Consider the following 11,232-nt stretch of genomic DNA (forward strand, 5'->3'; position numbering starts at 1 on the left):
AAGCCCTCCTAATGGCAGTGACAATGTACAATGCCAAAATAAAGGGCAAAAGGGGGTTGAATACAGTGGCATTGTCTACAAAAAGGAAATGTACCAAAACGCTCTAGCTGGTTTTAAAATTAGCTGGAGAAGATGCAAAGAGGTCTAAGTCTTAATGACCTCAGTGCCACAATATGCCACTAATTAGCTCTATGATGAATAAATGGGAACAAAATAAAGAGTGCCAGACTAGTGGTTTGCCAAGCCCTTGCTTGTCTTTCCTACTGGGGACTGTATTATTTTTGCTTGTGTCTACACTATCTTTTTAGTAATCAGGACTGGAATTGCATTGTGTTATATGCTATACATACATAAACTGAAATACTGCACTTGCTCTTTGATCCTGTAAAGCATGGGAAGAGCAGCTCCTCCCCAGCTTATATTTGTGCAGCTCCTTCTGGTGGGCATGCACACACTTTTATTTTTTCTCTGCCAACCATCTCCCTGTCTCCTGCTGTCCTAAGCCAGTAAGCCCCACATTTGTTTCTCCTCTGCCTCTTTCTGCTGCTTACATTGTGCCTATGCTGTATGATTATTTTTCTCTTCTGTGTATTTACCTCCCTGGTCTCACTCCTAGCATTTTGTTCTTTCTCTCCCTCCTTCCCATGTAACAAGGATCTCGTTATTTTTTTCAAAGGAGTATCTTATTTACTCCGTTTACATTTTAAATGTGTAAAAAACTGAAAACACAATGGCCTCGAGTTCCCCATTCCTCCACTGAACAAGGAAAATGTGACCTTAACCTATCAATACACTGCCTGTGTGCTGACTGTGCCAGAGGACCCAAAATACCTGTTGGAGGATGCCTGCTGTACCGTGGTGGATCTTACCAGAAGCAGATAACCATCAGAGTGCAGCAGTAATGCCCTGCTCACACCCCTTTCACACTAAGGGTGAGAAACAGAAATGGCTGAAAGTAGCCTTAAGCCTGTTTGTAAACCCACTGCTCCTGAGAGCAGCAGTCTGGTCCCTTGTGTAACTTCAACAGCATGCATATCAAGAGGCAAGGAACATCATCCTCTGCATTTTTTTCTGCAAGTTAACTATTTCTTCTTAGAGCAATACATGTATATACAGCTTGGTGAAGAAAGATTTCTGGAAGCCTTGAATATTCTATCACTCCCAAATGCCCCACTCCTCCTTAAAATCCATCAGGCTTCTTTGAACCCCGCAAGATCTGTCCTTTGAGGATTCCTGGACACGTTACACATTTCTGTATCCAGAGCAATTGCACAGACCCCCAGTTCAGCTTAACATATGTCATAAGCGGTCAGTCAACACTGAGAAACCGCTCTGAAACACTATCAGTTTGCTGAGAAGACTGTTACATACAGCTCTCACGGTGCCAAGCTATCCGGAATAGTTTTATATTCTCCTTGCTAGGATTTGCCATTTGTGTGTGTCTCTTGGATGGCGGGGTGTGTGTGTGTGTGTGTGCTTTTTTTTCCTTTTAAAACTCATCAGGCTACCAAGAATACAAATGCCACGAAAAGGATATTAGAAGCACTGTAAGTTATTACATCACTGGGGATCTAGCAAATGTTAGATCAATGTCCTTACATTAATAAAGTGAGTGGCTAAACATCACAAATCTAGACCACTCCACCAACATATATTATCAAGGCGTACAAGCTATCAAGAAGAAAGTACCCCGCAGGTATGCAGGTGTTGCTTATGCAGGGGTGGGGCCCCGCTCAGCAACAACATTTAGAAAAGGAGGCCAGGGCTTTTAAAGGCACCATGCTCCTCTTTACCAGTGAAACAACAAAATCCATTAATTAATAACTCAATTTTTTTTTTCCATTAAAGGTCTTGCCATAAGTAGGAATGCTGCAGTTCACATCATTAGTCTTTATTTCATTCACGATAAGTACTTTAATCACCAGGTACACATTTACCAAGCAGTGGGTAGCTAGGAGGACTTCAGCCCTTTCATCGGGCCGGCCCAGTGGAGTGTGCATTACATAGCTTTTCTCCCATCCTCGTTTAGATTAGTGCTCTCTTCCCCCCACTCACATTTTATTAATGGTTAGAACAAATGTCAGCTTAATTCTCACCTATTGGTCATGCATGCGGAAGCATACAGGCAGCAAACACCCCAATGACAGAACTTTCTTCCTCTTTCTTGTAAGGAAGGAGATGATAGCCTTCTGGAATTAACATGTATGAAAGTAGACTGAGCTATGCACTGTTACCAGCAGATCTTGTGAACCCAGAGCCTTGCTTTCAGCAAGACAGACGTGATAAAATCTTTCCTCTTTCTTCAATAACATGACTAATAAATGTAGAAATTCCCTTCTCCTCTCTCCCTTTGCCAGTATCTGTCTTATCTCCAGTTCTTCCTTAGACATAATTTCAAACATGAAAGACATGTCTATACTATGAACAGGCAACCTTAATTCTGGCATGAGATCCCTGGCACATTGCAGTTTAGTGTTAGAGAGCTGAAGCTTAAGATCTGGCATCTACAAAACACGGTAACTGGAATTTCTGCTGCTGACTCTCTGCTTGCCTAGTGAGATACTGTGCCTGGGGTTAGCATGCTGTATCTTGTGAAGGCAACATCAGGCGTCACTTCAGATTTCTTTCCAAAGCAGGTGCACAGCTGAAAAAACGTGGCAAGCATTTATGAAATGGTTCTCTATTAAACACTATATGCAACAAGTAAGGGGGGACCATGCTGAAGCCTTCCTGGAATTTTGGCAGCAATTCTGAGAGATCATCTGCAAATTACTAGAGATGGGTATTATGTGTTTGCTGTAGGCAATAAATAAGAGTGATTTTAAGAGGCAGTGTATATTGACAAAGTAACACCTCTAAGAATAGAATACAAGCACTGGCATAAGCAGTAGAAACACACTAATAAAACTGAGGAGGACCTAGGGAGTGTCTTAAAAGTATATCTAATATCAAAGTACTAGCTTAAAGTCCAAAGAATGCAAAGGGCTACAACCATACTAAACCCACTCGGTTAACTTGCTAGTTTATTGTATCTGGAGATCACAGTAACTACACCTTAACTTGAGCACCCAGAATACTCCCAAACTCCTGCATGTGCATCCCAGCTACATTTCAGCCTCATATCAGAGTGAGACAGACTGCCACTTTGTCTTCCACTATGGCAGAGAAATAGGCACATTAGCTGAGAGGGAACCATGGCATGCTTTGGCCAGGCCCCTGGTCTAGAAGTCTAGGAGACCAAGAGCACAACTGTAATTCAACTCAGTTTTACTTCAGCAACTTTTATTTACTATTTGCTCAACACCACAGGACAGCTTTCTATCACGGGAATATTTAAAATTGAAGCTAACTAAAGATGGTGTTTCTTAAGACCTGGCTAATTCAGTGGGAATCAATGGGAATTGACTTTTAGAGAGATCAGATCCCTTAGAATTGCTGAGTATCTCAATTTTAGAGCTATGCTATCTTTTTCCAAGGCAACTTAGAGCTTTCTCAGTGGTAAAATTTTTCATTTCAAAAAAGTAAATATTTTGGTTTTGTGTAATGATGACCCAAACCAAAATAACCAAACTCCCTGAATTATAAAAGATAATGGTCTACTTGTATTTTGCCCCCAGATCTGAATTTTGCAAAAGCAAGTTGGGTTTTTTCTTTTTCCTATGACTTTTTCTTTTAATTTACAGTGCAAGTGGTTACAAGGAAAAAAATCCTCTTGTGCTGCCTTATATGCAAACACTGAACCTTTGTGCATATGGGGAAAATCTGCAGGCAAAATTGGTAAGTAGCAGAAATAAAACAGCTTTTTCCAAAACCAGGCATGACCACCACAGTACTGTGTGTGGTGACACAAGTCATGATCATGGGCCAATACTGAGATTCTTCAGTGAGGAACCTGGTATTTCTATACTGTGTGAGGGAAGAGTTAGGACATATGTTACACAGACAGATGCAAACATTTCCATGTTTACCTGCCTGTATTCTCAAACTAGCAGGCTCTGGGTCAGCTCTGGTGTGGAAATGATCTCAGTATGAGGATATGCTTGGTATCCACTGCATTTCAGCAGAGCTTTCTAGTTTTTGCTAGAAAAAAACTAAGCAGAGCTGGCCATGCCTGTTGACCTTGCAGTGCAGCAAAGCCAACCACACTGTTGTCTTATTCTTGCGTGCCTTTGAGTGGAACAAAACAAAAAAAAAAAAAAAGATTTTTTTTTACCAGGGAATGGTATTGGGAGAATCAGCTGGAAAATACTGAGGCCCTCAAACCCTCTGCTCTCCAATAGCATTTACACAGGGCTGTAAATAAGATGCCTACCCTCAACTCACACAAACTGGAGTCCTCTCTGAATAGGCATCATTATTTTTTAATGGAAAGTGGAGGAAGAGATGCTACTGTTGTTGCTATCCTCATGATCTGCAACATCTCTGCTTGTTAGAGATCTTACATAGGATGCTGCTTCAAATTCTCTTTCACCCCCTCCCAGTCTCAGCAGAAGCCTTGCCTGACAACAGAATCAAAAGGGCTCTATCATACAGTTTTTTGGGGCTCACTTGGATGAAGCGAGTTGCAACTTATGTACGGCGTTCTCAGGTTTATACTTTTAGATTTAGGTCTGCCTGCTTTAGCCATCTCTGCCTTATTGAGATGTAGTTCAAAATAGTTACTGGAGAAAGGAAGACATCTAACCTCACAGCTCATATAACATCAGAAGCAGCTTAAACACATAAAACAATATTAAGATGGGTAATAACAGAAAAGAATGAACTTCTAAATTCTTTTAAATTTCTCTTGTTTTGTGATTTTAAACCGGCAGTATCACATTAAAAGTTAGAAATTAGGGTTTAGCCCTGAACAAACACTTCTTACTTAGATAAAGGCTAAGTAAATACCCAAGAAATGTATCTTTCTCAAAGCATAATTCATTTCTATGAAATAATACCAGGGAGAACTGTAGTGTTGGTACCATTCTTAGCCTGCTTCAATAGTTGATGACATTTCTTTTCTGAACCTGAATGAATTCCTTTTCATATGAATTCCCCTTGCTCTTCTCTCAGAGTCAGTAGGGTCACGTGCTGGGATACTGTCCTAATGTGACAGAGTCAATTGGCATTGGAGAACATGTATGTGGGGCAATCTTTTGTCGGTATATCTAAACAACATATTTTGTACAGATGGCAATTTGCTCCTACTCATGCTCCAAGCTGACCTGAAGCCCTTCAGCTTCATTAGCATGGTGCTGAGCTGAAACTAGTACAAACTACTAAAAGAGGCCACGTTAGGGCAGCTCTGAAACTTTGTTGGCTGGTTGACAGCAAAAAGGCATATGCCCACAAGGTACCATGTCATGTTTGAAGCCTTCCCGTCGAAGGCCAGCTGCTTGTTCTTTTTCAACTTCCACTCCTACTAAACTCAGAGGGATGCTAGAAGATGCTTTAAGACTTCTGAATGACCTTCACTAACCTAGAATCTTTTAAAATATACTTTAAAAAAATTAAAACTAATGTTCTCCTTTATGGGAAAGGCAGTTGTCCAAGCTAAATAAGGTCAGTTTATAGTTTAAAAATAGCTTTTAAAACTGCATGGTTACCCAACTCACCTCAAATTTTAAAGCATTAGGAAACTGTGTTACCCTACAGTGAATGACTACTAGCTAATGCCAATTTACTATGAAGCAGCATTTTATTTTGTACTATCTGTTTATATTATACAGTGTTCAACCTGTGGTTCTGCCAAACCTGGGGTCATAGCAGAGTGGGAATTCGGTAAGAGTTTTAGACAGATCAAAGGGAGGGGGGAAAAAAGATGTGAACATTCAGAATCTGGCCAGTGACAAAAGCAAACTAGAACTTTTTTCCTGCTGAAAAGACCCAAGGATTGCATTGCCCTTCTGAGCAGAAATAACAAGATAAAGATAGAGAAGAAACTGTTTTTGCAAATTCTCATAGATGTAAGATATCATAAAGCCTTGAAATTCTGCTGTCTTGAGACTTTTTTAACTTACTGTTGCTTTTGTCTGCGAATTAAGGCTATTCCCCTTGCCCAGGAAAAGCAAATACTGGGATATGAATGCTTTACAACTTTATGATAGAAGAGGCCACAGATGGGGAAGCAGTTTGATCAATGTGGGAGAGATCAGCCCAAAATAACAGTAAGATATATTATACTATCAAAAAAAGACATGTCTGGAAGGAAAGTTTTGAGCATAAATTAATACTGACCTTAGCCAGAATAACTTGCTCTCTTCAACATCTGCAGCTGTGTAGTTACTAGGGAGTTATCTGGCTTCATATGCTTTTTCACATCTGTCTACTAAATCAGAGATAGAAATACAAAAATCTAGCACAAAGGGACGTTATATGGATTTGTGACACTCCCTGAGGGACTTGGGGTCTTTAAACTAACAAAGATACTACAATGGGATTCAGGTATAATATTCTCTTTGTGACAGGTATAATATTGGTCTAACATTGTGCCTGTTCCCTTGTGTAATGGAAAAAAAATATCTGTTTTCCTCTGATGAGCTCTCTGAAACTTCCAAACATGGGTAAACAGAACTACAGTAGATGAGACAATAAGTTTGGCATACATGCATGAAACTTCATACTTCTGAGATGAGCAAAATGAATAAACTCAATTCATATTAATTGCCTTACAACACCATATGTGAGCAAAAGCAACAGTGGGAACAGATTGTGAGAGGACAGAGAGACTCTCATACAGTATTTTCATCATTCTTCAGCATTTTCAACATCACCAGCAACTTCCGAAGCCTTAATAGAAACAAGTATGACAGGGTTATTCAACAGGAGTAACAACATTTTTCAGCATGTAGCATGTGAGGTGGTGAAATGAGTGGTATGTTGTATTTCCCTTGCCTGCATCATCTCAGGTTATGTTATGGTCCAGTCTAAATGACAAGGTGATGAAATTGCATAGGTGTAACATGCCTTTATTTCAGCAGCATGCATGACAGAAAGTACTAAAATCCCTGAAGTATAACAGTCTTGAACAATACGGTTCTAAATCTTCAGGTTTCAGTGGGATATTTGTATGTTATTGCCCCACATTTGCAAAATGTGGGAGTTGTTCTTAAATTATGTTCTGAGCTTGTATAAAAAAACCTCCACCAAATCAAAATACAATAGCTTTTACCCTCATTTTGAATAGTTGAACTTTTAATTTATAAAAATTGTGCATTTTTTATATCTTTATAGTATCAAACTACATTTTGGGTTAAAAAAAAAAAAAAGGTGACATTTCAGTCATGGGCAGTGCAAATTGATGCAATTTTAATGTACTAAGAGATTTAAGGACACAAAGCCAGAAATACGTAATCAAAATCAAACATGTATGCATGCGCAGACATAAACAAAAAAAGTCAACTTCAATTTATAGTCATTAAGCAAGGTGAAGAAATTCTGTGTGATTCTCTCTGGAGAGCCACCAATATAACTTGTACCTTACAGCAAGCAAATAACATTTTCATATAGGAAGAAGAAGGGGATTGTAGACACTAGCTAAACAAAAGCAGCAGTGACAGATGTGAAAGGTAACAGAGATACTCCTTATGTGGCAGAAAACTATTTTCTATTGAATTTATTTTCTGCTGGATTAGCATAATGGAACAGCTCAGACAAATGTCAGCACTAGTGCAAAAGAAGGGCTGCAGCAGCAAGATTGGTTTAGATGACTGAAAAAAACAGCCGTTGCTTTGGATACTTTCTGATAAGCTAGAAGGCCACTGCTCAGAAGCAACGGTGGTCTCAGTCATGCGTCATATGTTCAGGTTCAGAGTGGTCCTGGCAAAAGCTCAGGAAGAAGTTGCTTGGCCCACAATGTTAACATCTGAATGGACAGTCTAAGAGCACTGGAAAGCACAGGCAGGCAAGCACACTGCTGCCGAGAACATATAAAACTTTGATCAGGATCAGACCACTCTACAGAGTAATGAAACAATCAGGAGGTGGTACAAATAGGAACTTGTATGCCACGGCATCCTGGCACCTTACTTGGCAAGCAGTGTTCAGCATTGCTCCATGGGCATAGCCTTCCAAAAATAAGCCTTTCAATGTACAAAAAGGCTACTGTATAGAGTTGGTGTCCTCAGTTCCACAGAGGACAGGGAGTGGAAGTGCTTGGCAGCAGATGGCATGGCACAGCTAAATCCTTTAGAGAAGACAGAGTCTGAAGGAATCTAACAAACAGCTTTGTTGAAGAAAACCAGCAAGCTGCTTTAACTGAGGACATGCTTTCTAAATAGCTCTAATACCATGTGGTATTATTTTCATCATTATCACTAGTAATATGGAAATATGAGCCTACCTCTCGATACTTTTTGCTTCAGTGAAAAAGGTCTTCTCTTTTTGCTTCTTATGAGATAGTGGACCTTGCCCAAAGATGGTCTGTTCCTAAAAGCATTTTATAGCGTGCTAAAAATCTGTGTGCATGGCCAACCTGGCTTAAGCTGATGTTAAGGATGAGGTCTGCTTGTGGAATTAATACATTGGATTTGGGATTACTTGGCCCAAGTTTTGATTGACTGATAATAATTTCTTGCATCTCATTTGGTGATATCTATAGCTCTGACTCTCATAAAATGCATCTTTAAATTATCCTGAACTCATCTAGTCTGTGATTCCAAGGGTTAATTTGAAAGCACACACATTCAATTAATGGAGCAGATTACTTAGAGCAAGGGAACACGGAAGTGTGATTACTGCAGAAAAAAAATTACAAATCTAAAGTGAATTTAAATTTTAAAATTCATTTTCTTCATCCTTTTTCTTGACCCTTCCTTTTTTCCCCCACAAACAGTGAAGCTGCTCTTGTATACATGTATACAGATAGGAAATTTCAGTGTCTTGCAGGAATGGAAGCAGAAGCTCGATTTATTTTCACATCCAAGGATAGGTAAGACAGAAGAAAATACCTGCATGTTAAAAGAGTATACCTGGCCAATAACAATCAACTAAACATTGGCATAAAACAAATAACAAAGAGCTTTATAAATGTGCTTAAAATGTTGTAGAAAAATTGTCATCCCCATAGGTTACAGCCATGCCGACATTTCTTTCAGGGGCCTAGCTGTTATTCCATTCCCCCTCCAACCCCACCACCTCATTCCTACCCTCTGCTGCCTCCTCAGTCATGTCATGACAAATATTTGTGGGGTAGTTTATCAGGGCTATTTTTAAGAAAAAGTGTGATTGTGTACTCAGCTCTGCAGCCGATGTGTGGGCTACATTCACATCATCAGTCCAGCTTTTCCGTTTTTTCCTCTATACTCTGTAGTCTTGTGTAATCTAAAATTCAAGCTTTTAAACTTCAGCCATTACAGCCAACACTAAAACACATCCAACAACCTCTTAATATCTACAAAGTTCTTTCAAGTGAATCCAGCATTTCTTGAGACATTAAATCTGGTTGGTTTGTAATGATTTGGAGCTGAAAACAGACAGCCTGGGTAACTGGAACTTAAAAATGCAAAATCGACAGTGAATCCAGTTTAGTTTTTGGCATTGTATTGTGTTTGTCTCAGCAGTAATAACTGTTATTATGTTTTAAAACAAATATCTAGCAACCAAACAGGTCAGATATATTTCAAAAAGTGAAAAACTGTATTTTTTTCCACTTGTTTGACAAGGTGATTCCTTTATACACTCCTTACTAAATCACAGGGTGATTTTAATAGGAGGAGAAATCTGGGATTGTCTGAGATGGATAACTGGGTCAAGTTACCCTCTGGAAGAAGTCAGCGAACAAAATGTGAAACAGAGAAATCCACTGCCTTTCCCCTTTGAGCTTCATGCAAATATGCTCTGGAAACTTGGTATGTCTCATTTTCTAGGGCTCAACCACAGTATCAGGCCTCCAGGGATGTGCTTTCACTAACACCTTAAGCAGTCACTGTTGCTGAAAAAATACCCCAGTCTTTCCCTCCACTCCCATACCCCACTCCTTCCTGCCCCCTTGCCACTCATCTGTAAAGCTGATCTTGGTTAAAGCTAAACAATGGTTTTGTTGGTTTGGCTTTGACGCCTGGCACAGTTCATCACCTGGCTGCGCAAGTGCTGGTGCTGGCACAAGGAGGGAGGTGGTGGGGAAGCTAAAAACAAGAGCCAGGTGGGACTGCAGCAGAGTTAGCTCTGGGTGCAGCTAGAAGATGCAGCTGAGTCAATTTAATAGCTTGCTGCTGCCAAAAACATCAGTCCCACACCCTCCTCCCCTCTCCTCTACACCTGCCTGCAGCTGTGGAGCCAGGTCCGTCTTCCTTGTGCAGCCCTAAAGCCCAAGCGACCTTGCAGTGAGCCAGCTCAGCTCATTAAACCATGGGACATCTGTTGTCGTGTTTTAACTGCATGGGAGCTGGAACAGCTCACCGAAGGATCAGAGGACTAGCAGAGCCAGGGCAAGAAAACCATATGGAGTGCACAGCCAGCAGCAGGGAGGCAGGTTGAGGGGGTGGACAGAAGAACCACCCCCTTTCAGCAGCAATGACCTGTTAGTTTGGCTCAACTGGATCTTCTAACTTCACCTTGCACTGTTTTGGGCAGCAGTGCTGGCTTATGTCAGCTAAAAGTGTTGTGAAACAACATCCCATGTCTCATTCCAGCCATGTAGGTAAGCAAGACTTCAATGAGCAATTCACATACCTACAGTTAAGAATATGCTGATATACATTTTGCATTAAAGCCCTATCTCAGGAGCCACATATAATTTCACAGGAAGCCCAACAAATGGCCTTCAGAGAGGTTCACTGCTCTGCATTTCAAAAAAGTGGACCATTATGCCAGTAGTAGTTCTCTCCTGAATGATAGCTTTAAGCACTTGTTATTGATTTACATTTTGAACTAGTTTGTTTTGATTCAAAACATCGCTACACCTACAACTCCATTCGTGTTGAGTTACTGTCCAAGTCTTCACATAAATTACCTCATCAGCTCACCAGAGGTCCAAGGCTATGGTTCCCTGTGCAGATGCTGCTGGCTGCAGGAACTCCCAGCATCCCCCTTCTGTTTGTCCTGACCTCATGCTGCTGCATCCTGTCCCTCCAGCTTTGCCACTTTGTGGGGCTACGCTGCAAAGTGGATAACCAAACTCAGACACCATAAAAATATTCCGGCTGCCCCCTTTTATTTTTGGGGGGAGGTAGTGCCTCAGGCTGTAGTTTCAGCAGTAATACTGGCTTATTGTATAGCCAAACACTGTAATTTCCCCCCTGCACACACAAAGTT

The sequence above is a fragment of the Grus americana genome, chromosome 4 (assembly GCF_028858705.1).
Source record: "Grus americana isolate bGruAme1 chromosome 4, bGruAme1.mat, whole genome shotgun sequence".
Lineage (NCBI taxonomy): Eukaryota > Metazoa > Chordata > Aves > Gruiformes > Gruidae > Grus > Grus americana.